Here is a 20874-nt window from a genome sequence, read left to right as displayed (position 1 = left end):
GGGTGTTGGGAGGGAGGAAGGGGAGGGGAGAAGAGGGAGGACAGGGTGGGAGAAAGGCAAGGAGGGGAGGGAGGGGAGAGGGGGGAGAGGGGAGGGAGGGGAGGAGAAGGGGGAGGGAGTAAGGGAAGAGGAGGAGAAGAAGTGCGGTGTGGAGGAGAGGGAGAGGGAGGGAAGGGGGAATGGAGGGGAGATAGGGAGGAAGGAGGGAGGGAAGAGAGGAAGGAGGGGGAGGGGAGGAAGAGGGAGAGAAGAAGAAGGGAGGGAAGAGAGAAGGAGGGAGGGAAGAGAGAAGGAAGGAGGGTAGAGAGCAGGGAGGAAGGGAGGGAGGGAAGAGGGGGAGGAAGGGGAGGGGGGAAAGAGGGGGAAAGGGGGAGGAGGGAAGAAGGGGGAGGAAGGGACTGAGGGAAGGAGTGGGGCCGCTGGACCGAGAAACCAGAGAGGAGGAAAGGAAGGGAGTCAGTGTCAGGTCAGAGAAAGTACTCACAAAAGACAGAAAAACGGACACGGACAGACTCACAGAGAGGGGGGTGGACAGACGAAGGGAAAGGGCCAGAAAGAGCCAGGGAGTAAGAGGAGGAGAAGCGAGGCAGATACGGGGAGAAACAGACACCACACGACGACAGGCTGGTGGGACACAGATGGGGGCCGAGTCCCCATCAGCACGACGGTAACACGGAGAGAGCTCCAGGTGACAGAGACCGGCAGAGAAAAGGAGAAAAAAAATGAGAAGGACCCCGGAAAGGAAATAAAGAAACCAGAGTCAGTAAAGGAGAGCTGGGCAGGGGAGGGGGAGGAGGGGGAGGGGGAGGGAGGGGGCGGGCGGGGCTGAGCGGGAGGCGGACTCCCCGCCCCCTGCCCCTCCCGGTCCCGCCCCTCCCACCGCCCCCGCCCCCCCCCCCCCCCCGCCCCGCGGGACGCCTGTCCCCTGCCGCGCGAAGGCCCTGGAGGTGACCCTTGTCCGCTCCCGGAAAGGTCACCCCGACCCTGCCCCCGGTCTCCTTCGCAGGGCAGCCAGGCAGGATGTGGGTCTGGGCTGTGGGGGTGGGGACCGCAAGGCGCAGCGGTGGCGGCGGCAGCAGGTTGGCGGCTGGGAGCGGTTCCCGGTGGCGGCTGCACCCCCGGGGTCTTCCATATGTCGTGTGCGTCTGTTTAGCAACCTGCCTCAAAACTCTGAGCCGCATTTACGCCCCGGGGCGGAAGACAACGCGTCCCTGGAGAAAGGAGGCTGGCCGTGTTTTGCATTTCAAGGTGGCGTTGCCATCTTGCCAGGTTGGGATTCCCAGGCAACCCGCGCTCCAGCCTAGTGGCAAAATAAGAGATACTATTTTCCCGCCCAAAGATACATTTCTCCCAGACGATGGTGCCAGGAAAGAGATTTTTCTTTTTCAAAGGATTTGGTAATTCTCTCCCCGCCCCCCCCCCCCCCCAACCCCTGAGACAAATGAGAGCTATAGAACCCACTATCCCCCTTTTGCTTTGGCTGCTGGGAAGCTCAGACCTAAATTGCAACGATTAATACATTTATAAACCGTTTCTCATCCGGGAATTGTTAACCTGAAGTGCATGGATGCCAAAGGCTTCGTAAAGCTCCTGAGCTTGTATGCAAAATTATTGTCTTAGTCGGCTCAGGCTGCTGTAACAAAATACCATCGACTGGGGTCTGGTGAGGACCGTCTTCCTGATTTGCAAATGGCTGCTTTTTCACCGTGGTGGAAAGAGGAAGCTCCGGGTCTCTTTCTCTTCTTGGAAGAGCACCAACCCCGTCACAGGGGTGCCACCCTCAAGACCTCACCCCCTAATTACCTCCCAAAGGCTCCCCTTCCGTTGGAAATGAGGGCTTCGGCATAGCCTTTGGTGGGGAAGGGGCAGGGGACAGGGGCATTCAGTCCATCACAGTTACGTGTAGGCATATTTTTCTGGGGGGCGTTCTCAAGGTTCTCGAAGATGTTCATTACCTTTCAAAGGTTAAAAACGGGGTCAGTCTGGATTCAGCTTACAGTGTCCTGCCTGTTGGGTCAAGCCGCATCCAGTATCTCCCTGTTGCAGAGGCTGCTGGTGGCGCCCCGAATCTGTCTCCTTTTCCTCCGTATGTTCATGACTGCAGGTGGCTCCCGAGCTGGACTGCATTTCCCGTCCTTCTCTGCACCTGGACATGGCCGCCGAACGGGTTCTGACCAAAAGACGGTGAGTGGAAGGCATGGTGCTCCTCCCAGGTCATCCTTCAAGGCCCTGGGTGGACCTTGTCCGTATTTGCCTGCCCCGTCCTCTTGGCTAGACCCCGACGATCCCGGGGACTCATTTTCAAATGGCAGTGACTTTGGTGGAAAAGCTTTAGAAGAAGCGTGTTAATGTTGGAACTATCCCATGAGGGGGAAATGCATTTCCGTAGTATTTCACTGTAGTTGGGGGCCGGCCTTGCTTTACCCCATCAAATGGGCCAACCCTAAGCACCCGCAGCAATAGCACACATTGTGAACCCGAGCAACCTACTTCCTGGGGCCATTTAGCACGGTAGGAAGGTGTCCCTGTCCCTGTCGTGACCACCCACACGGCCTTTGCTCGTGGCTGGACTTGGAAGCCTGCTTCCTGCTTCCAAGTACTTCCAGCTCTTTCTTTCCCCAGCAGCAGACTGCTGCCAACCCACCTGGCCCTCTCTCACGTTCCCCCACCCTGAGATCCCTCTGAATACCACGCTTCCCCGTCTCAAGGCAGCATAGTGGTTGAGGGCACAAGCTTTGGGTTCAGCCTGCCCCTGGCCAAGTCCTGACTGTTCTGCATGGACTCTGTGACCTCAGGGAGCACATCTGACCCCTCTGAGCCTCTGTCTCCTTATCTTTAAGTAGAGGGTGATGAAGAATCCTCACTACACAGGGGCTGTTATGAAGACGATGCCAGTAAAGCAGGAGAAGCTCGGCAAGTGTAGGCAACCCCCCCCCCCCCCCAGAAATCATCATCATCATAGTCCCTTTACATCCAACGCATCCATTCGAGGGACAGCCGTCCTCCATGGAGCCCCCTCCTCTGCCCTCCTCGCTCTAAGGTCCCGGGAGCATCTCCCTCCCAAGGCCAGCCCGCCCTCCGTTAATTATCCAGGGCTGCAAAAACAAATCAGCCCCACAGTTAGAGGCATAAAGGAATCTTTCACACAGTTCTGTGGGTCGGGGATTCATGATGTTTGGCCAGGTTGTTTGGTTTGGGGCATCTTGTGAACTTGTGGTCAAGAGGTCAGCTGGGGCTGTGGTCATCTGAAAGCGGGACTGAGGCTGGGGGACCTGTTTCCAAGATGGAAGACCCATGTGGCTGTTGGCCTCAGTTCCTCACCACATGGACCTCTTCTCGTGCAAGCTGGCTTCCCAAGAGTGAGTCATGAGAGAGACCGACAGAGACAGACAGAGAGAGAGAGAGGCAGAGACAGAGAAAGGAAAGAGGAAGCTGAGATGCCTTTCATGATCTAGTCCCAGAAGTCACATGTAGTCCCTTCTGTCACGTTCTATTTGTTACAAGGAATCACTAAGTCAGGCTCACGCTCAAAGGAAAGGGAATTAGGCTCTACCTTTGAAGGGACTTGGGGACATATTTTGAAATAACCACACGCACATTGTCCATGAACAGGCTCTGATTATGCTGTGAGCAGGTGCACGTAGATAGTCCCTGTCGCACCTGCTACTAACGACCTGCTCCCACCCCAGACCCAGGCATGGGCTTCCTGTCCTGTCACAGAGTCATGGTCGAGGGCACTGTGCCCTGGACAAGTAACCCTCCCTTCAGAGCCATAGGGTCCTCTTCTGTGAAATGGACTGTAATCGTAGGAGTGGCTGATAAGAGCTGTCTGTGGATTCAGTGAGCTGACACGCATAGAGCTGGGAACAGAGCTCCTGGCTGAGAGCATTGTTGGCGGTCCCTCTCGTTCTCCTGGCCTGCCCTCTGACGTGACTTCTTAGGATGCTGCCCCGCATGCTCTAGGCACACGATAAACATCTGCCTGCCCGCCTGCCTGCCTGCCTCTTGGGGGGCCTCTCCGTGTGTCCCCGGGAGGCTCAAACAGACCTCTGTAAACAAAAGATGAACTAGAGGAAATTGAAGCAAAAGGGCAGGCGGGAGATTTAAAGAAAATAAATCCCGTTTCTAAGTCCCGCTTGAAAATGAACCCTCCCACAGGGACACCTGGGGGACTCAGTCGGTTAAGTGGCTGCCTTCAGATCAAATCACGATCTCGCGGTTTGTGAGTTCGAGCCCCGCGTCGGGCCCTGAGCTGACAGCCCAGAGCCTGGAGCCTGTTTCGGATTCTGTGTCTCCCTCTCTCTCTGCCCCTCCCCTGCTTGCGCTCTGTCTCTCTCTCTCTCTCTCTCTAAAAAATAAATAAACATTTAATAATAAGAAGAAAATGAACCTTCCCACAAACAAGCAAGCTCGCCTGTCCTGTCTTTTCTGTCCTGCGATTTACTGTCCTGGGGACTTGAGCCCAGGCAGGGAGAAGGGGCACCAGGAGGCAAGGGTCAGGTTGTCTTCCTCTGTGAGGAGCACCAGGGCCAATGATGAACCTGAGCACGGGAGAGGCGTTTGCCCTTGGTGATGGTCTCTGGAAGTCTACCCAGGTCCTAATGGGTCTCTCTTTTTGTCATTCCTGTGTAGGGGGTGGGCAGAGGAGTGGGTGCTTGGAGGAATAGGGCGCAAAGCTTCTATGCGATGTTTCATTTTCATGCCTAGAGAGCTGGGTAGAGGAATGAAGTTCATTCATTCATTCATGCATTCCATTAGCGGTCACCCATAGAACCTCTGCTGTGAGTCAGGATTTGAGCCAGCCACCTTTCCTGTCTCCTAGAAGTGAGCTCCAAACGCAGGTCCCAGACGTGGGACTGTGCCTGTTCCATAGCCAACATTTTAAAAATGTTTGTTGAATGAATGAATGAATTCACTACCCCACTTAAGCCCCCGGCCTCCAAAACTCATAAGGCCAAATTCTTTAGCTTAACACTCACGGGTTGCTACCTACTTCTCTGGCTTGGCTTCCCACGCCCTCTGCCACGGGCATCCCATGATTTCATCGTTATGAATCCCTCGCAATCCCCAGAAGGTTCTCAGGCTGTTTCATACCCTCCTCCCTTTGACGCGGGACATCCTCCCCCTTTCGTCTGCTGGCGGACTCCTATACGTCCTTTAAGAGCCGATGAAGCGTCGGTTTTCATGCAAAGCCTTTCTTGGCCTCTCTGGTTGTATTTGGTGTCAGGGTCTCCTCTTTGCTCCCTCGGCATGCCTGGACTGTCCTTTGGTCTCCACGCAAGTCACCAAAGTGGTGTCTGTCCCCTCCATCTGTCTGTGGGCTCCCTGAGGGCAGCCCAGGCCCCTGAACCCAAGCCCCGCTCTGCCACCTGCCAGCACTGAGACTTTGGGAAACCCACTTCAGTGTTCTGTGCCCCCTCTGGACGTGGGGCTGATATCAGGCCCCAGCACTGAGTGTAGTTGCAACGATTAAGTGGTTTCGTAAATCCAAAGCACTGAGAACAGCCCCTGGCCTTGTGAGTGCTGAGTAACTGTGAGCTCCTGTCGTACCGATGGCAGCTCACTGATGGAGCAGCTAACTGGCTTCCGGTGCCTAGCACTGGGCTTAGCACCGGGAAGTCCCCAGTCAGGGCCAACACTGCCTCTGCTCTCAGTGAGCCCCAGTCCGAAGTATCCATCCATTCATTCATTCCCCATCCTGTGTCTTCTTTGTGCCGGGCATCGTTCCAGGTACAGGGATACAGCAGTGAACAAAACAGTGACCTCCCTCCACAGCAAGCTTATCTGCTAACAGAATGAATGAATGCATGAGACAGAACCTTAGAAGACTCCAAGTCCTATGAAAACGAGGGCAGGATTAATGGTATTAGGATTGCAATTTTAAAATGGGGTGGGCAGGGTAATCCTTGCTGCAAAGGTGACCTTTATGGGAAGCCTTGGGAGAGATGAGACTGTGAGTCATGTTGCTATCCAGGGCAAGCGTCCAGGGAGTGGGAACAGCGAGTGCAAAGGCCCTGGGGTGCAAACGTGTCTGGCATGCTGGTGTTGGAGGAATGGCCAAGAGCCCCTATGGCTGTAGCATAGTAAGCCAGGTGGAAGATGGGAGATGATATAAGGCAATGGGTGGGGGAAGGATGAGGCTGGGCCTGGTAGGTCATTGTCGGAACTTTGGCTTTTACTCTGAAAACAGCAAGGGCAAATGCAGGCCTGACCTCTGACCAGTATTCCACCCTGGTTCTCAGGGGTCTGTGTAGGGGTGGGGGTGCTCTGTGGGGAAACGCCTCCTAGAAGTGGACTCCCCTATGGATGACACAGAGAAAGAGCCTGGATCGCCGTCTCTGGCAAGCCACAGGAAGGCCAAGTGTGGAGAGGCAGGGTCTACCTGAGCCCCGTGCCCTCCTGCTCCCCATAGACCACCGGCACTGGTATTTTTGCCTTTTCACTTCTGGGCCTAATAGCGTAAGCTGCGGTCCCCTCCCAGCCTGGGGTCGGCCGAGTCTTTGTGCGCCCTGTGGCCAGTCCTTCCCCAGGAAGCTTGCTTTTGAGGGCGGGCGCACACTACTGAGAGTTACGCAGGACAACCCGGGCACATCATGATCCTAAGTGGAAGGACGCCAGGCGGAGGGGCAGGGAGGACAGGGAAAAGAGAAGCACTTCATAGAGCCGCAGAAGCTCTGAGCTGGAAGGGACTCAGGGCTCATCTCGCGCAACCCGGACAACTCAGAAAGGGCAGGGGCTCGTCCAGGCCACGAGTGCATCACTGGCCCATCGCCAGCAGGGCTGGAAGTAGAATCTCGACTTGCTGATGTTCAGTGTGGTCAACCCCTGACCGCAGCCCCCCAGACCGCCTCCAGGTGTTGGGTGTACTCGGGGCTCCAGGGAGCTGTCCTGGGGCTTAACTGGTCCCTTGAGTTCTTGTTAGTTAGTTTGTTTTAGGGGCAGTGGCTCCGGACTATAGAAAATAGGGTATGGATTGTTCGGGGTTTTTTATCTCCAATAAACTGCAGTTGCTTTCCTCGGCTGGGCCCCTTGGGAGGGGAGAATTACCCACTGTTCCCATAAGTGGGGTCTCAGGGGTCTTTCCCTGCCTTGGGCTCACTTCTGTCTTCCCAGGGCAGCTGAATGCCTAGTAAATCCCAGTGTAGACAGCCTTCCCCGTGATCTGTGAGCGCCATAAAAGCAGGGCCACGTCTGTCGGATTCACTATTAAACGCCCAGTGTTTACCCAGCATAGTTGCTGGCACACAGGCGAAACTCTAAGGTATGGACCGGAAGGACAGAACCTCTACTTTGAGGGATGGTGCCCCCACATGCAGCACGATCTCTCTGGTAACAGGGAGCTCTGATCAGAATAACAAGATCTTTTTGGCCAGGGAGCATATGCTATTTGATAGTTTCTCTCTTCAGAGGATTTAGTCTCCTCATTCTGTTTTGCTAAAGCTAACCCTTATTGATTATCTGATTCATGCCTTCGTTCACTAGGTATTTCTGGAGCCCCTACCAGGTGCCAGACCCTGAGCGCTAAACACCAGGCAAGGCTGTCCCAAAGTGGCTGGTTCGTGCACACTCGGTGGGGAGCCACCACCTGCAATGTTGCAATCATCTGAGTGGACCCAAGGTCTTGTAGCAAAGGTCAGCCTCTTAAAAAATGGAGGCACTGAGCAAACATTCTGGGGGAGCTTTACAGAGTTAAGCTGTTTGTGCTGGGGAAGCATTTCTAAAAACTGCACATGGGGCCTTTTATCCACCTTATAATTGGCTCTGGTTCCTCTGCAACTGGGGATAAATCAGGCATCAGCCTGTCTGTAGGTTTATTAGAGACTTACATATTTGGAATAAAAAGCAAGGAATCAGGCAGGCAGTGGTGGAGAAGGAGGAAACCCGGGAAGAAGAAGAAGGACTAGAAGGAGAGACGTAGACGGCTGGACAAACAGGCCTCGGCCCCAGTTCCGCTGTAAATCAGCCGATGAACTTGGCCGAGCCACCGCCCCACTGCCATCCGTGGGCTTCCTCGTCTGCAAAGACGGCCGGTGGGGTAAAATCACTTTTGATACACTGTGCCACGCTCTCCTCTGGCTCCCCTGTGGGGGTCCTTCTTCCCTGTCTTCCCTCACGAGCTCTCACAACCCCCCTCTTGTCAGAACACTAGCCGAGGCCAGCAGGCATCGCTGTGCAAAACAAGCGATCCTCATCCAGGGCTTGTTAACTCAGGAACGAGATACGGTCCAAATTCTTTCGGCGGAAGGGGCTTGAGGGTCAGTTCGCATGTTGGCACATGAACTTGTTCTCATTAAGTAAGTCAGTCGAGATGTGAACATTCATCTGGGTAAGTGAATGAATCAGCCTCACTCTGAAAAGAAAAATAGAGACGCCATTAATCAGCGTAGATATATACAAGCACACACACGTACACACACACACCAACACTCACATCCCCTGACTCTCTCTCTCTCTCTCTCTCTCACACACACACACACACACACACACACACACACACACACACAAAGTATAGATGTGGGTCCTGGAGCCAGATTCCTCAAGTTTGAATCTCAGCTCTGCCTCTTAGCTAAGCAACATTTGTCAAAGTCCTCAGCCATTCTGCCCTCAGTTTTCCCACCTGTGAAACGGGGATGATGACAATAGCGAATAGTCAGAAAGTACTTAGCAGGTCACCTGGTGCGTGGCAAGTGCTCTGTAATAAAAGGTAAATAAGTCCCGGCCGTCGCAGCGCATCTGGGATCTTTCCAGCCCCGCCCTTGCACGGCTCTGTGAGTCACTCCACCAGTCTGAACCTGACTTCGTCACTTTGCTCATCTGTAAAATGGGGATGATGCTAATAACCTCAGGGTTATTTGAACGAACACAGAGATAATGGGCACGAGGTAGCGTGAGTCGGGATACAGAAACTTGGGCTCTGGAATATGCCTGCCGTAGGGTTCGCGCTCACCAGCTGAGTGACAAGTAATGACCTCTGAGCCTCAGGTTTCCCCTCTGTAAATGGGGAGAGTAGTAGGTGCTTCCTCAAGGGGTTGTTGAGAGGAACTAACACAGACACCGTGCTGAGCAAGGCGCTGGGGACTTAGTGGGAGCTCCGTAGAGTTCTTGGCTTGCGGCCTTTGTAACTTTGCCTCCCCTGGAGCACACCGCAGGCTCTCCAAGCCTCATGTATGGGTGAGGCTTGGTCTGCAAGGCAGGTAGGTGCAACAGTCCTCCGCATGCTGTGTGCCCTCGGCGAGCGCTTTCCGCGTGTTACTTCAATTAACCTTCCCGGTCCCCCGCGAGGCCGCTCGTATCTCCATTTCGCAGAGGAGGAAGCTGAGTCTCAGGCAGACTCGGTGACTTGCCCAGGGTCACGGTGGGCTGACCTTTCAGCCCAGGTCTGTCCGTCCCAGAGTCCAAGGGCGGTGACGTTCGGGCGCTGCAAGGAAGCTGAGCAGAACCTTTATTTTCATGGCTGGATTTAGCGACCCAGACAGGGCGTCCACTGCTCGCGGGCAGGAGGGCCCTTGGCCATGGACCCAACCCTACGGGTTGTTTGCACGAGAGCATAGAAGGGTGGGCCCAAGAGGCTTTGGGTTGGAGCAGAGAGGTAGGAACTAAGAGCTCACAGGGCAGAGGGGGTATCTTCCAGCAACCAAAGCTTGGAGCACAATGAGGCAAGACGTTTGGCCAGCAGAACACAGACTTGGGAAAAGCAGGACCCAAACTTCCCTAAACTCTAAAGGCAAACCGTGCTGGCAGATCTGGGACGGGTCGCCCCTGCCCAACTGCAGCTTGACCTCAGCACTTTTGTCTGTGGAGGAGGGTTGCACAAGCTGTCTTAAATTTAAAAATTTGCTCGTTGTATTGACTGCTCCCTGTCAATCGTCCAAATGAGGGCGGGGACCAACGCATTTTTTCTTCTTACGCAGGTTTGGGCGTCCAGGTATGGAGGCAGTTCACAGATGTGATCTCAGCAGCTCTATGTGGATGATAAAGGTGATTCAAAAAAAAAATAAATAAAATACATTGGGTATGTGCCGTGGGTTTTGTTTGTTTTTGAGAGAGAGAGAGAGAGAGAGAGACAATCCCAAGCAGGTTCCACGCTCGGCACAGAGCCCAACACAGGGCTCAATCCAATCCCACAACCCTGGGATCGTGACCTGAGCCGAAATCAAGAGTCAGGTGCTCCACAGACTGCGCCGCTCAGGTGCCCCTGTGATGTGCTTTCTGGTTGCCAAAGCCCCCTTTGCAGACGTCCTCTCCCCTGGTGTTTATAAGTGACCCTGTGTGGGGCGGGGGGGCGGGGGGGGGGTAGGTGCTCTCATTCCCCTTGAGAAGAGGAAGACCAGGAAGGCTCAGCTTGGCCAAGGCCACATGGCCGGAAAGTTCAATGCCAGGCTGGCCCCAGGACTTCTGAGCCTCACCCCAACCCACAGCTGGAGGCGAAAAGAGAAAGGAAGTGAAAGGAGAAAGGCTTGAACTTCAGTTCTTTGTTTGTTGGGTGATCTTGGGTGGATCTCTGGTTTCTGTCTCTGTAAAAACAGGCTCCCTAGGCACCCCTACCTAATGGAGTCCTTAGAAAGCTTAAGTGAGCCGTGTTCAAAACTCCTTGTCACAGTGCTTGGCACGGTGCACTTTCCTCCTGTTAAAGATTAGGAGTCTAAAAGCACAGAGAGGGGAAGGGCCTTGCCCAAAGCCACACAGCTGACGAACAAAGAAACCAGGCCTGGAACCTGGGTTTACCTGCCCTCACGACCTGAGCTTCCACACAAGAAAACACTCCCGGATGGATGGTAATTATTAGTATTGTATATTACTATCATTTAATTAACAACAACAACAAAAAAAATGAAGGCGGGTGATGAGGGTTCAGCAGTCTCCCTATCTGGTAGGATCTATTCCAGGGAGCTGTTTTCTGGAAAGCCGGGCTAGGAAGCACCCAAGAAGCTCTGCCCCAGGTCCCTCCCGGCATAGCCGTTTAGAATCTATGTCTTCCCCCCTCCCCCCACCCCCAGAGGGTGGTGAGGAGAGAGTCAGTACCACTCCTTTCTTCTAGTTCCTAGCCAGCTGCATTCCTGGGGAGAGGGAAGGAGGACCTTGGCCTGTCAAGCCCTTGGCTGGACGACACTCCTAGAGGCTGGCTGTGGCCTGGGGCAGCTTGTCGGAGGGATATTCTTCAACCCCCCCAAAGGACGTTCCTAGGATTTTCAAATTTATTCTATGAAAATCATTGCAAAGAGAAACAAATTCAATCAGGCTCGGTGCAACATTTAATGAACTGTCATTTGGGGGGAAATGATTGCAGATTACATATGAGAAGAAACAATTCAGAAAAAAAAAAACCTCAGGGGGGCAATGATTAAATATTTAAAATGCAGACTGCTTTGGAAATGCTGGGTTGTGAGATTGAAGATGCCTCCTGGGGAAAGCACCAGGCGCTTCCAGCATCCTCCATTCACCCATTTCCCACATTCGGCTGCCTTTTATTGAGCACTTATTATGTGCCAGGGGCTGTGCTGAGAGCTTTCCCTGAGAATCTCACAGCCACCCAATGCCAGAGATGTGGTTACAATTCCCATTTAAAAATGTATCAGCTGAGGCTCAGAGGGTCGCAGTGGCTGGCCCAAGGTGGCATGGTTAGGAACTGGCTTCTAACATCCCTCTGAGCGCTGACTTTAAAAAGTCCTGGAGAGCCAGGCGTGGACAAGGCAGGGCCCCTGTCCTTGAGAAGCTCAGAGCCTAACCGGCCGTAAATTTATAAAGGTTAGGAGCGAGAGGTCACCCCTTCTAGTGATTTCAAATTCTTTGTAAGTGAGGGACACTTTCTCCTTGAAGTCTCATGGGAGACACCATCATACAACACAGATGAAAAGGGAACGTGTTTCTGGTGAAAGCTGGGAGGGAGACCTCCCCCTCTCCCCCCAACACTCCTTAGGCACTTGGGACAGGACTGTAAGTCTCACTGGAAACCCACTGATCGCACCTAGATGTGTCATGTGACAGATGGGAACATGGAAGCCAGCACTGGAACTTGGGCCTGTGGACTCCTGGTTTGGGGCTGTTTGCTCTGCATTAATGTCCCCAGGGTGCAGATGTGTGGATGCTTAGCTCCAGGAATCCCCTGTCCAGTGGCATGGGCTGCCCAGCACTGGCCGCACCCTGGCGACTTTGGGTCTTTCAAGCCAGCTCAACGTGTTTTCCAGATGTCAGAGAAAAACAAAGTCTAAGAGCCCCTTGGAGGAGAGCTGAATATGTTCAGAAGAACCATTTCTACTAGGACCCCAAACACGGGGTGGGGGGAGTTGAAAGGGCCTTGGTTCGACACCCAGCTCTCCAACCATAACCAGGATCTAGTCCGTGGTTCTTCCTCAGTCTCTCCATCTGTAGCAGGAAGTGGTTGGACTACACTGGATTCTCTACAAGGCTCCTTCCAGAATGAGTAAATGGGGAATCTAGAACCTTCTAGGCTGGGCCACTTCTGGGTTTGTGAGACTCCAGTCAGTCCACAGTGGCCTTGACACCCCGTTCGCTCCCTCCTGAGGAGTGCTGACCCTCGTCCTTACCCCTCCTCAACATTTTCTCCCTCTCCGAGCCTCCTCCTCCCCACCTCCCTCCCGGGTGAAACTCTCTCCTTCTCCATTTCCTGATAAGCCGAGGCCTGGTTCCTGTTTTGCTCTCCTCAAAGAGTAGCAAAGGGGATCCCAGAGACCATTTGTCCAAGCCTCTCACTGTACAGGTGGAGACACCGAGGCCAGAGAAGGGAGTGGCTGCCCCAGGGTCACCCTATGGAGGAGAGGCCCACTTCTTACAAAACCAAGATCACCTCCTCTTGTCTGGAACTCAGCTCTTGGGGGTTCTTTGGCCAACAACTGCTTTTTGCCTGGACACTCAGGATCGTGTTTCCCGATGGTGGGGCATCAGAGGCCTTCAAGAAGACTGAAGGCCTTCATCCGTGGGCCTTCAACATCCCTGCTGACCTGTGAGGAGCTGGAATTCTGTGTGTGCGCCCGGGAAGGGGGGGGGGGGTCCCTTTCCTGTTCTCTTTCAACCCTTTTGATCACAACTTGGAGTCTCAGTTTGTTGCTCATGTGTCTTTAACACCTTTCTAGCCCTTGTTAATCTCCCTTTACAAGAGAGCGGGGCCTTGGGCTCAGCACCTCCTCAGGCAGGAGTATTTTGTTGGAGTTTTTTTTTATGGCGGTTAAATATACATTGTTAGAATTTAATGACACTGTTTTATTTTCATTGTATTTATTTTTATGGGACCTTCTATTTCTAGTAATGCGATGCTGGCTTTCCATTTATGGTAATGGTATAATGTTTCTTTGTAAAAACAAGCACATTTATGTAAAAACAAAATAACAAAACGAGAGTTGATTTAAAGAAAGCTATTAGGCAAACCGCCTTATCTGGTGCACAGATACTCTGTGCAGGCGGGAGCATGGCTGTGGTCTGGGAAACTCTCACTTGGGACTGGAGCTCTTCTCCCAGCCGCGTGTCTCAGTTGTCCAAGCGGCCGCTCTGCCCTCACTGTCCTCTGCCTGCTTCTGCCAATCCCTCCAGACCCTCACACACTCTATCCATCCCTCCTGCTGTCTCTGGCCTGCACTTCCCAGGCCCCCGCACCCTCACTAGAGACTCAGCCTTTTTCCTCTTTAAATTTATGTGGCGCCTCGCGTCCAAGGAGGCCCACACAGACAGCCCCTTCCAACAGCATTCCATAAACGCAGAGCCTGTGGGGTTTCTCAGCACGAAGGGTCAGCCTCCCCCAATCCTGTTTTGGCAGCTGAAGGGGTGAACGTGGAGGCTGAATCTTTAGAGTTTTCCTTGTCTTTGTTTTACAGAAATTGGGCTATCAGAGATCTTCTCCCCTTGGGTTAAGCATTACTCACTCTGCGTCCCTTTGAAAAGGTGGATCCTGGTTTTATTTTCCCCAGTCACACCTCTACTCTATTAGACCCTCGTCAGTTTTATCCAGAGACTTGGTGAACAGGTTGAAAGGACCAGACATCCTGGAAGTCCTTGGAGGGATGTATCCTTTTCCAGGGAAGGGGAGGAGGAAAGACAGTGGTTTCCTGCCCCTGGAAACTCTGCCCCGTGGCCCAGCATTACCAACATTCATGTTCAAGACTGTAATAGGTTCAAAGCCTATCAGTCACGCACTCCTTAGTGGGAATCAGTTGACCAATGGGCTTCAGAGCTTACTCCAGGGCCCTCACGCCCCGAGAGCGAGTGCGGCAGCTTCAGAGTTGGAACTCAAAAAAGAGCACCCCAGGGTAGAGGCGTGGGCATCCAGAGCCCCTCTCCTGGGGGCGGGGGTGGTTACCAAGCACTTTCACTTGGGTTGTCCCCTTTGATCTACTTGCCTGCGCGTTTTGTCTGGGGCTGGGTGGGGGGGGGGGGGGGGGGGTTGCCGCTTCACCGGGGAGGTTCAGAGGTTAAGTGTCTCAGTGAAGTCATGTGTCAGGGGCTGCGGAGGGGCTGTGTGGCTGTGACCGCAGAACAAAGATGAAAAGATAAGTCCACAGATCGGAGACACAGGTCTGGCCTCTCGCAATCAAGTCATTTGCATAGGGTCTGGGGTCAGCCCCGCCCCCTCCTCACCCCCGCCAGGGGCCTCCGTTATCTGCAACAGTCCAAAGCAGCCCTAGGGAGGGTGAATCCCCTTGGCTTTCAACAGGTATTCCAGGACAGCAGGAAGCCCAGGAGAAGCAGCGAGGTCCGGAGGGACAGTCATCCCGCCTCTAACCCTGCAGTCGGTTATGGGGGCGGGGGGGGGGGGAGGGTGGGCAGCGTGCAAGTTTCCCCGGGGGAAAAATACAAAATACTCCGGGTCTAGCATGCGGCTCTCCCCACTTCCCCAGCCGATCCCCTGAATTCAGACGAAGCGAGGGCCCCTGAGCCGAGCGCGGAGGCGGGCAGGGGATGAAGGACCGGAGCGGGGTTGAGGGTGGCCCCTGGGGCGAAGCCTGGATGCTGCAACGCAGGCGGAGACCGAGGCAGGGAGGAGGCGAGGGGCAGCCCGCCTGAGGAGACGTGCCTCCTCGGCGGCCGCCACGGCAGCGGTGGCGGCGGCGACTGGAGACTGGCGGGGAGGAGGTTTGGGGAGGGGAGGGAGCGCGGGGGAGAGGGAGGGACGGAGCGGTGGCTGGGAGGTGGGGCCGGCGGGCGGGCGGGCGGCTGCAGCTGCCGCCGGCGTCTCGGGGGCTCCAGGCTGCGGGGTGGACGCAGCGCCGAGCGATCCGCAGCGGAGCCGTGCGAGGCCGCCGGAGCCCCGGCCCCGAGCCCCGAGCCCCGAGCCAGCGCCACCGTCGCCGCGCGCCAGCCGGCCCTGGACACGCCGCCGCCGCCGCCAGGAAGGCAGCCGGCGCCGAACAAGTTGCAAGCGCGCTTCTCCGCCCGGGGAAAGTTTCCCCCGCGGCCGCCGGCGGGAGTTGGCGTGGGGTCCCGCTGCGGCTGCTGGAAGGTAGGGGGTTCCGCACCTCCGTGCCCTCCGCGCGCCCCGCTGCTGCGCCCCCGGGGACTTGGAGACCCCACGCGCGCTCCCCGGGCGACTGTTGGGCACGGTCCGGGGTGGGGATGGCACGCGGGAGGGATCCCAGAACGGTCCGGGGGGGGGGGGGGGAAGCCCAGAAACCAAGTTGTACTTCAACCAGCTTGGGGAGGAGACCGGGGAGACTTGCTCACCCCGATCCCCGCCCCGGATCCCTGCCCGGGAATCCGCGGACTAGAGGCTTCCCCCCGGACAGGTGCAGCCCCAGTCAGCGCTGGGCGCTCTGGGTGGGTGAGTGGAGGGTGCCAGGAGGATGGGGGGGGGGGGTGGCAGGTGTGATTAACAAGGTTGGGGGTCTCAGCGGGGGCTGCGCCCCGAGGGCGGGGGGAGGGGGGTGGTACGCGCCACGCCACTCGGTAGGAGATCAGGTGGGGACTGGGGATTAGGAGCGAGGACCGGGGCCGGGAAGATTGTCCGGCCCAGCCAGGGCACGGAGCACGAGCCGCCTTTGGGGTCCCTACAGCGGGGCGGGGCGGGGGCGCCAAGCTTTCCTCCCGGGTCCCCCTCATCCGGTACGCGGTGTGCGCGGTTTGGGGGAAGCGAAGCACAGACTCGGTGGGGGCTCGGTGGGTCCGAGCCTCTGGCACATCCAGATTTAGGGGGTGTGCTAGGAATCCTCCGGGAGGGTTTCTCGGCTCGGGCGGGCTCGCGCCAGCTTTGGATCCCCGCTGGATTGAAGTGAGGTGGCCCCCGCCAGGGGGAGCCATTTCCCGACCCTTTCGCCCACAGGAAGGCGAGAGTCCTGGTTCCTGCTAGACAAACGCACCGAAATCGGGGACCTGGAACCACAGACCCTCCAACACACGCGGGGGCCCGCGCGGAGGAGCACCCCGGGCCGGGCCAGGCGGCGGGGGAGAGGCCCGAGCGTGAAGCTGGGGTGCACCGTGTGCTGGAAAGCTCGGTGGTGGTCAGGAGGTGCGTGATCTTGGGGATCACGCAGGGTGTATGGGTGAAAAAAACATTCACCCCCAGAAAAACACAAACGGAGAGAAACTTTACACTAACAGCGAATTGGTGTAGAGAAAGAGGAGAAGAGGGTAAACTTGTGAGGTTTCTTTGGAGTCAGAACCCCATATTGCTGAATGCACCCTTTTTGTAAAAGTTATACCTTTGTTTCCCGGATGCGGCCAGATCCCTCCCTGGTGTGGGCTGCCTGGGGGTCTTATCCAGCCTCTCTGTGGGCGCAAGTAAGCCGGGTGGCCCAGTACTGGGGTGATGAGGGCCCCTTAAAGATTTTAGCAGTCCGAGCTGAAGTGGGAATTTCTCAGCGGTGGACAGGAGTCCCTCTCGCCTGCGTCTGAGTCTACAGGCCACATTCATCTGGTCATTTCACAGTTGGTGGAAACCTGCTGGGTGTCCCGTTTTCTTAGCTCAGGGCTCCTGTGTGTTGAGTCTGCGTATCTGTGCCCAGGCCATGGGAAGCGAGAAAGCTGCTGGCATCTGGGGCTCTGTCATGTGCGGGGCTGTTCCACACTGAAGGGACCCTGGAGGGACCGTTGCCTTATCTCTCTCTAATTTCCTGCCCCTTCTCTACACCTCAAAAGAGTACAATGAGCAGATCAAAAAACTCCAGTGGCCTATGGGAAGTTTTCATTTTTCTCTTGGCTAGAAATGTGTGCGCATTGGACAGCCGCCTCCCCTCCCCTGTCCCCAGAGTCCCCCTGCAAAGGTGATAGAGATGGGGCGGTCCCCGAAAAAGAGTTTAGTTGAGGTTCTTGCTTTCCATATAGCCCAGCCGGTGTTTTTTGCTGGATGTTACCAAAATACCGTAGGACGGAGGTGCCGGAAAGAAAGATCAGTGTGATTATTTTGAACAGACGGGGTGGGGGGAGGAGACAGAGGAAAGGGTGGAGAAGCCCATGTCTCTGGATATGTCTTCAAGACATTCCACGGGGCCAGAAAACAAAAGGAATTTTTCATTTTGTTTTGTTGTTAGTGGCTCTTGTTTTTCTGCAGAAGAAAGCCTGCCCACAGCGGCCCTGGCCTTGGGGCCCCTGATGGCCTGCAGCTCCTGTGTTGTCCCCCTTCTTTCTGTGCCCCACCCACAACCCACCCCACCTGCCCTAAGGAGAAGAGGGACTTGAGACTCCAAGGAAGTCTTGGAAATCTGGTCTCCTTATCTCCCGGTCCCTAAATCCATTCAAACACTGCACCTCGGGACCTCTTTACCCAACCCGAGGCTGAAATGGCAGTCTATCAGGGCATTTTCTAGAAGCGGAAGTTCATCTGGAGTTAGAGGCAGGATACTTTGGGTCATCGAGGAAGTAAGTAGTCCCTCCACCTTTAAGAAAATTCCATGTCGGCCTGGAAAGAGCTACCGAGTATACTGAATGAGGTTGTAATGGTCTGAGGGTGGGCTGGAACACGGGGTGCTGGGAAGGGACAGGTGGGGAAGGGGGTGTCGAGGCAAGGGGTGATGTCCCCCTGTGGGAGGGAGTAAGAAAGTGAGGAAGCAGCAAGGTTTGGGATCTCGGAGGGGGGCTGCTTTGAAATCCAACTTTTCTAGATCATCAGTGCTACTTTGGGCGAGTCACTTTCCCTCTCGAACGTGCTTTCCCGGTCTGTGAAATGAACGTGTGGGCCCAGGAGGCTCTGGGCTGGCTTACAGCTTAAAGGCAGGAGGGTGTAACTTTTTAGGGCAGAGGCAGCTCATTGCCCTGCCTCCAGTCCAGTGGAGGGCATCTCTCCTGCTGTCTTGCCCCAGCCCTCCGCTCCCCTGCACGACACAACGAACCAGGCTCGCATCTTCCATCAGATTGCTGTTTTGGACAGAGAAGGTAATGCCAGTGACCTGTGCCTGCTGGGAGCCCCGAGTCTATCTGAGAGCTCACGTGTTGCCATTCTCCGGATGCTTGTCCAGCCCTCACTCCCCTTCCCTGAGAAGAACAAATGTTGGTGGCTGGGCCGCCCCTTTTAGGGACCCCTCTTTCCAGAGGGCTTGCTCTTCTGGCCTATTTCATTAGTCAAGAGAAGGAAAATCAGGAACATTTGTTCGTGCTCAGCTGGTACACAGCGAAGGGAGGGGGCCTTGGAAACCAGCACTCTGGTCCCCCGGAGCAGATGATCGGTCGATCGAGTATTTCTGCAACCTGATCCCATTAGGCAAACCTGCCAGCTTGGGCTCCTCCTGCTGTACGAGCTGGCATCTTGGACCCAAATCCGGCGGGGGTGTGCAGATAATGAAAGTCTTTTTAAAAAGAGAGAATGGGATGGTGAGCTCCCATGTGCGCAGCTGGCAAAGTACGTCTTTCCCGTCCGCACTTATTTTCAGGTCAGCCCTGGCCCCTCGTCCGCACCCAAGGCTGCTGGTCTAATTAGTGAATTGAACAACTCGAAGATGCGCAAAAAACGTGTTCCCTGGTTGTGTGCACGGGGCAGGTGCTGAGAGGCAACAGGGTGGTGTGGAAAGGTCACTGAACCATAACTAGAGAGACTTGTGTTTGAGCCCTGATTCTGTTGCAAATGGAGCTGTGTGACCTCAGTGAGTCACTGCCCCTCTCTGAGCCTGTGTTGCCGTCTCTTCAGAGGTAGCATTGCACGGTGGTTGGGCTGCCCGGGTTTGAATGTTGGCTTTCTCCTACTGATCAGCTGTGTGACCTTAGGCCATTCAACCTTTGGTGCCTCAGTTTCCTGATCTGCAAAATGGGACTACTAATATCTCATCAGATTGTTGTGACGAGGCAATGAGATAAAACGTGTAGGAGACTTAGTACCGTGCCCTGCATGTGGTCACTGCTCAACAAATGTTCCCTGTCATCACTGTCCTTATGTGAAATGGGAGGGGACAATGTTGATTCTTTGCAGCTCTGATATTCTGTGGCTTGGTGTATGTGTGCGTGTGTGTGAGACAGAGAGTGTGTTCCATCCCCATGGCAGGAAGCCCAGTTTGACGTCACTGAAAATATCCTGGTTTCTGGCACTTGAGGGATGATATTTCATCAGCTAGTATTTGCCCATCCCTCTTCCCTTCCATCCTTTGTTTCCCGCCCTCAGCCATAGTATGAAGACCATATGTGCAGATAATGAGTTTAAGCTGATAAACAACTCCCAGATTCACCCAAATCAAAGGCCATCTTGCTCGAAGACACTTTTGAATGTAAAATAAATAATCTGGGCTTCTCTGCTATGTTGCATTAGGTCTGGCTGACCCTTCCCTCTTTGGATTCTGCCCCTTGGTCTGCTGTGGCGACACGGACCGGGCCGGGTGTGTGTCCCGGGCTTAATTAGCAGCCCTGGCGGGGGCAGCCTCCTCCAGACGCCCCCTCGCCCCCTCCAGCGAGGCTGGTGCTCTGAGCCACCCCAGGGATGGTCTTCGTGGTGGCACACATTTTGGGAGAGACAACGCTTCGTCTCACCTCCACCCATGAGGTTGGGTTAGATATTGTCCCCGTTTTACAGATTACAAAGCAAGGCTCAGAAGAACCAAACGAGCAGGTGGGCGTGCTGGGATGTGAACCTACGTCGACCTGATTGCCCATCCAGCGCTCCGAACCACGGTGTGATACTTGTCTTGCATCAGAACCTCCTGCGAGCTCCAAAGCCCCAGGAAAGCTACCTTTAAGATTCCTTCAGGCCCTCTCCTCCCTGCCTTTGCCCACCTTCCAGGCTCAGTGCCTTATGCGATTCCCTCTTTTCATCCTGCGTGGAATTTCCCAACCAATCTAGGGACAGTGAGGGGGAGAAGCTTTGGGGGACAACTGCTGCTTACAAGAGGGCGATGACCTTACTAAGCAACGAAAGGTTCCTGGAAGAGGATGCGCGTTGGAGTCACAGATGTGAGTTTGAACCTTGTTTCTGACACTTCCTGGCTCTATGGCTTTGGTTTCCTTATCTGTGAGAAGCAGCAGAGTAGGGACAATAACACCATTGAGCTAAGTCTCAGCGGCTATAGCATAGGTACGACGCCAGCCTCAGTGGCCTGACCCTGCAGGTGTAATTCCCGCTCACGTGCCTTGTGTGGCGCGGATCTCGGCTCCACGCGGTCACCCAGGCACCCAGACTGATGGTGACTCCACTGTCTCTGTAGCCGCACCTTCTGGAATCTCTCGCATCCGTAGTTACTGCCCAGGGGAGGAGAGAAGTGGGAAAGGCACGCTGACGCCCAACTGCCTCAGCCAGAAGGTGACCCGCGTCACCTGTCGCGTGGCCCCAAACCGGCTGCAAGGGAGGCTCCGGATGCCAGCGAGTGGCCGAATATCGGCCGAGCGCTAACTCCGCATTCACGCTTCCCGAAGAGAGTGCTTTGAGGATTGAGATGACGCGTTGAGAAGGCTTTTAACAGAGACCTAGCATGTAGTTGGCCCTCAAAACACGGAAGCTTCCGTTCCCTCGTTCGCGCT

The 20874-nt window shown here is 55.2% G+C and overlaps 1 protein-coding gene and 1 long non-coding RNA gene across 4 annotated transcripts in view; both read left to right on the top strand.

Moving 5' to 3' along the window:
- Positions 1-400: 400 nt before the first annotated feature.
- Positions 401-10015, top strand: LOC109279219 (uncharacterized). The gene is made up of 4 exons (XR_008421152.1): positions 401-759; positions 2105-2184; positions 7483-7632; positions 9912-10015. It is a non-coding gene; the product is annotated as an uncharacterized LOC109279219 (long non-coding RNA).
- A 5144-nt stretch (positions 10016-15159) lies between these two features.
- TSPAN18 (tetraspanin 18) overlaps positions 15160-20874 on the top strand; it is a 185895-nt gene continuing 180180 nt past the window's right edge. For all 3 annotated transcript variants that reach the window (XM_053899809.1, XM_053899808.1, XM_053899810.1), the window contains exon 1: positions 15160-15448. The gene's annotated coding sequence lies outside the window, so the exon portion shown is untranslated. The remainder of the gene's footprint in view (positions 15449-20874) is intronic.

This window comes from Panthera pardus, unplaced genomic scaffold (assembly GCF_024362965.1).
Source record: "Panthera pardus isolate Hobbes unplaced genomic scaffold, ASM2436296v1 HiC_scaffold_12, whole genome shotgun sequence".
Lineage (NCBI taxonomy): Eukaryota > Metazoa > Chordata > Mammalia > Carnivora > Felidae > Panthera > Panthera pardus.
Note: the sequence above shows the minus strand (reverse complement) of the source record. Positions and strands in the feature narration are given on the sequence as shown.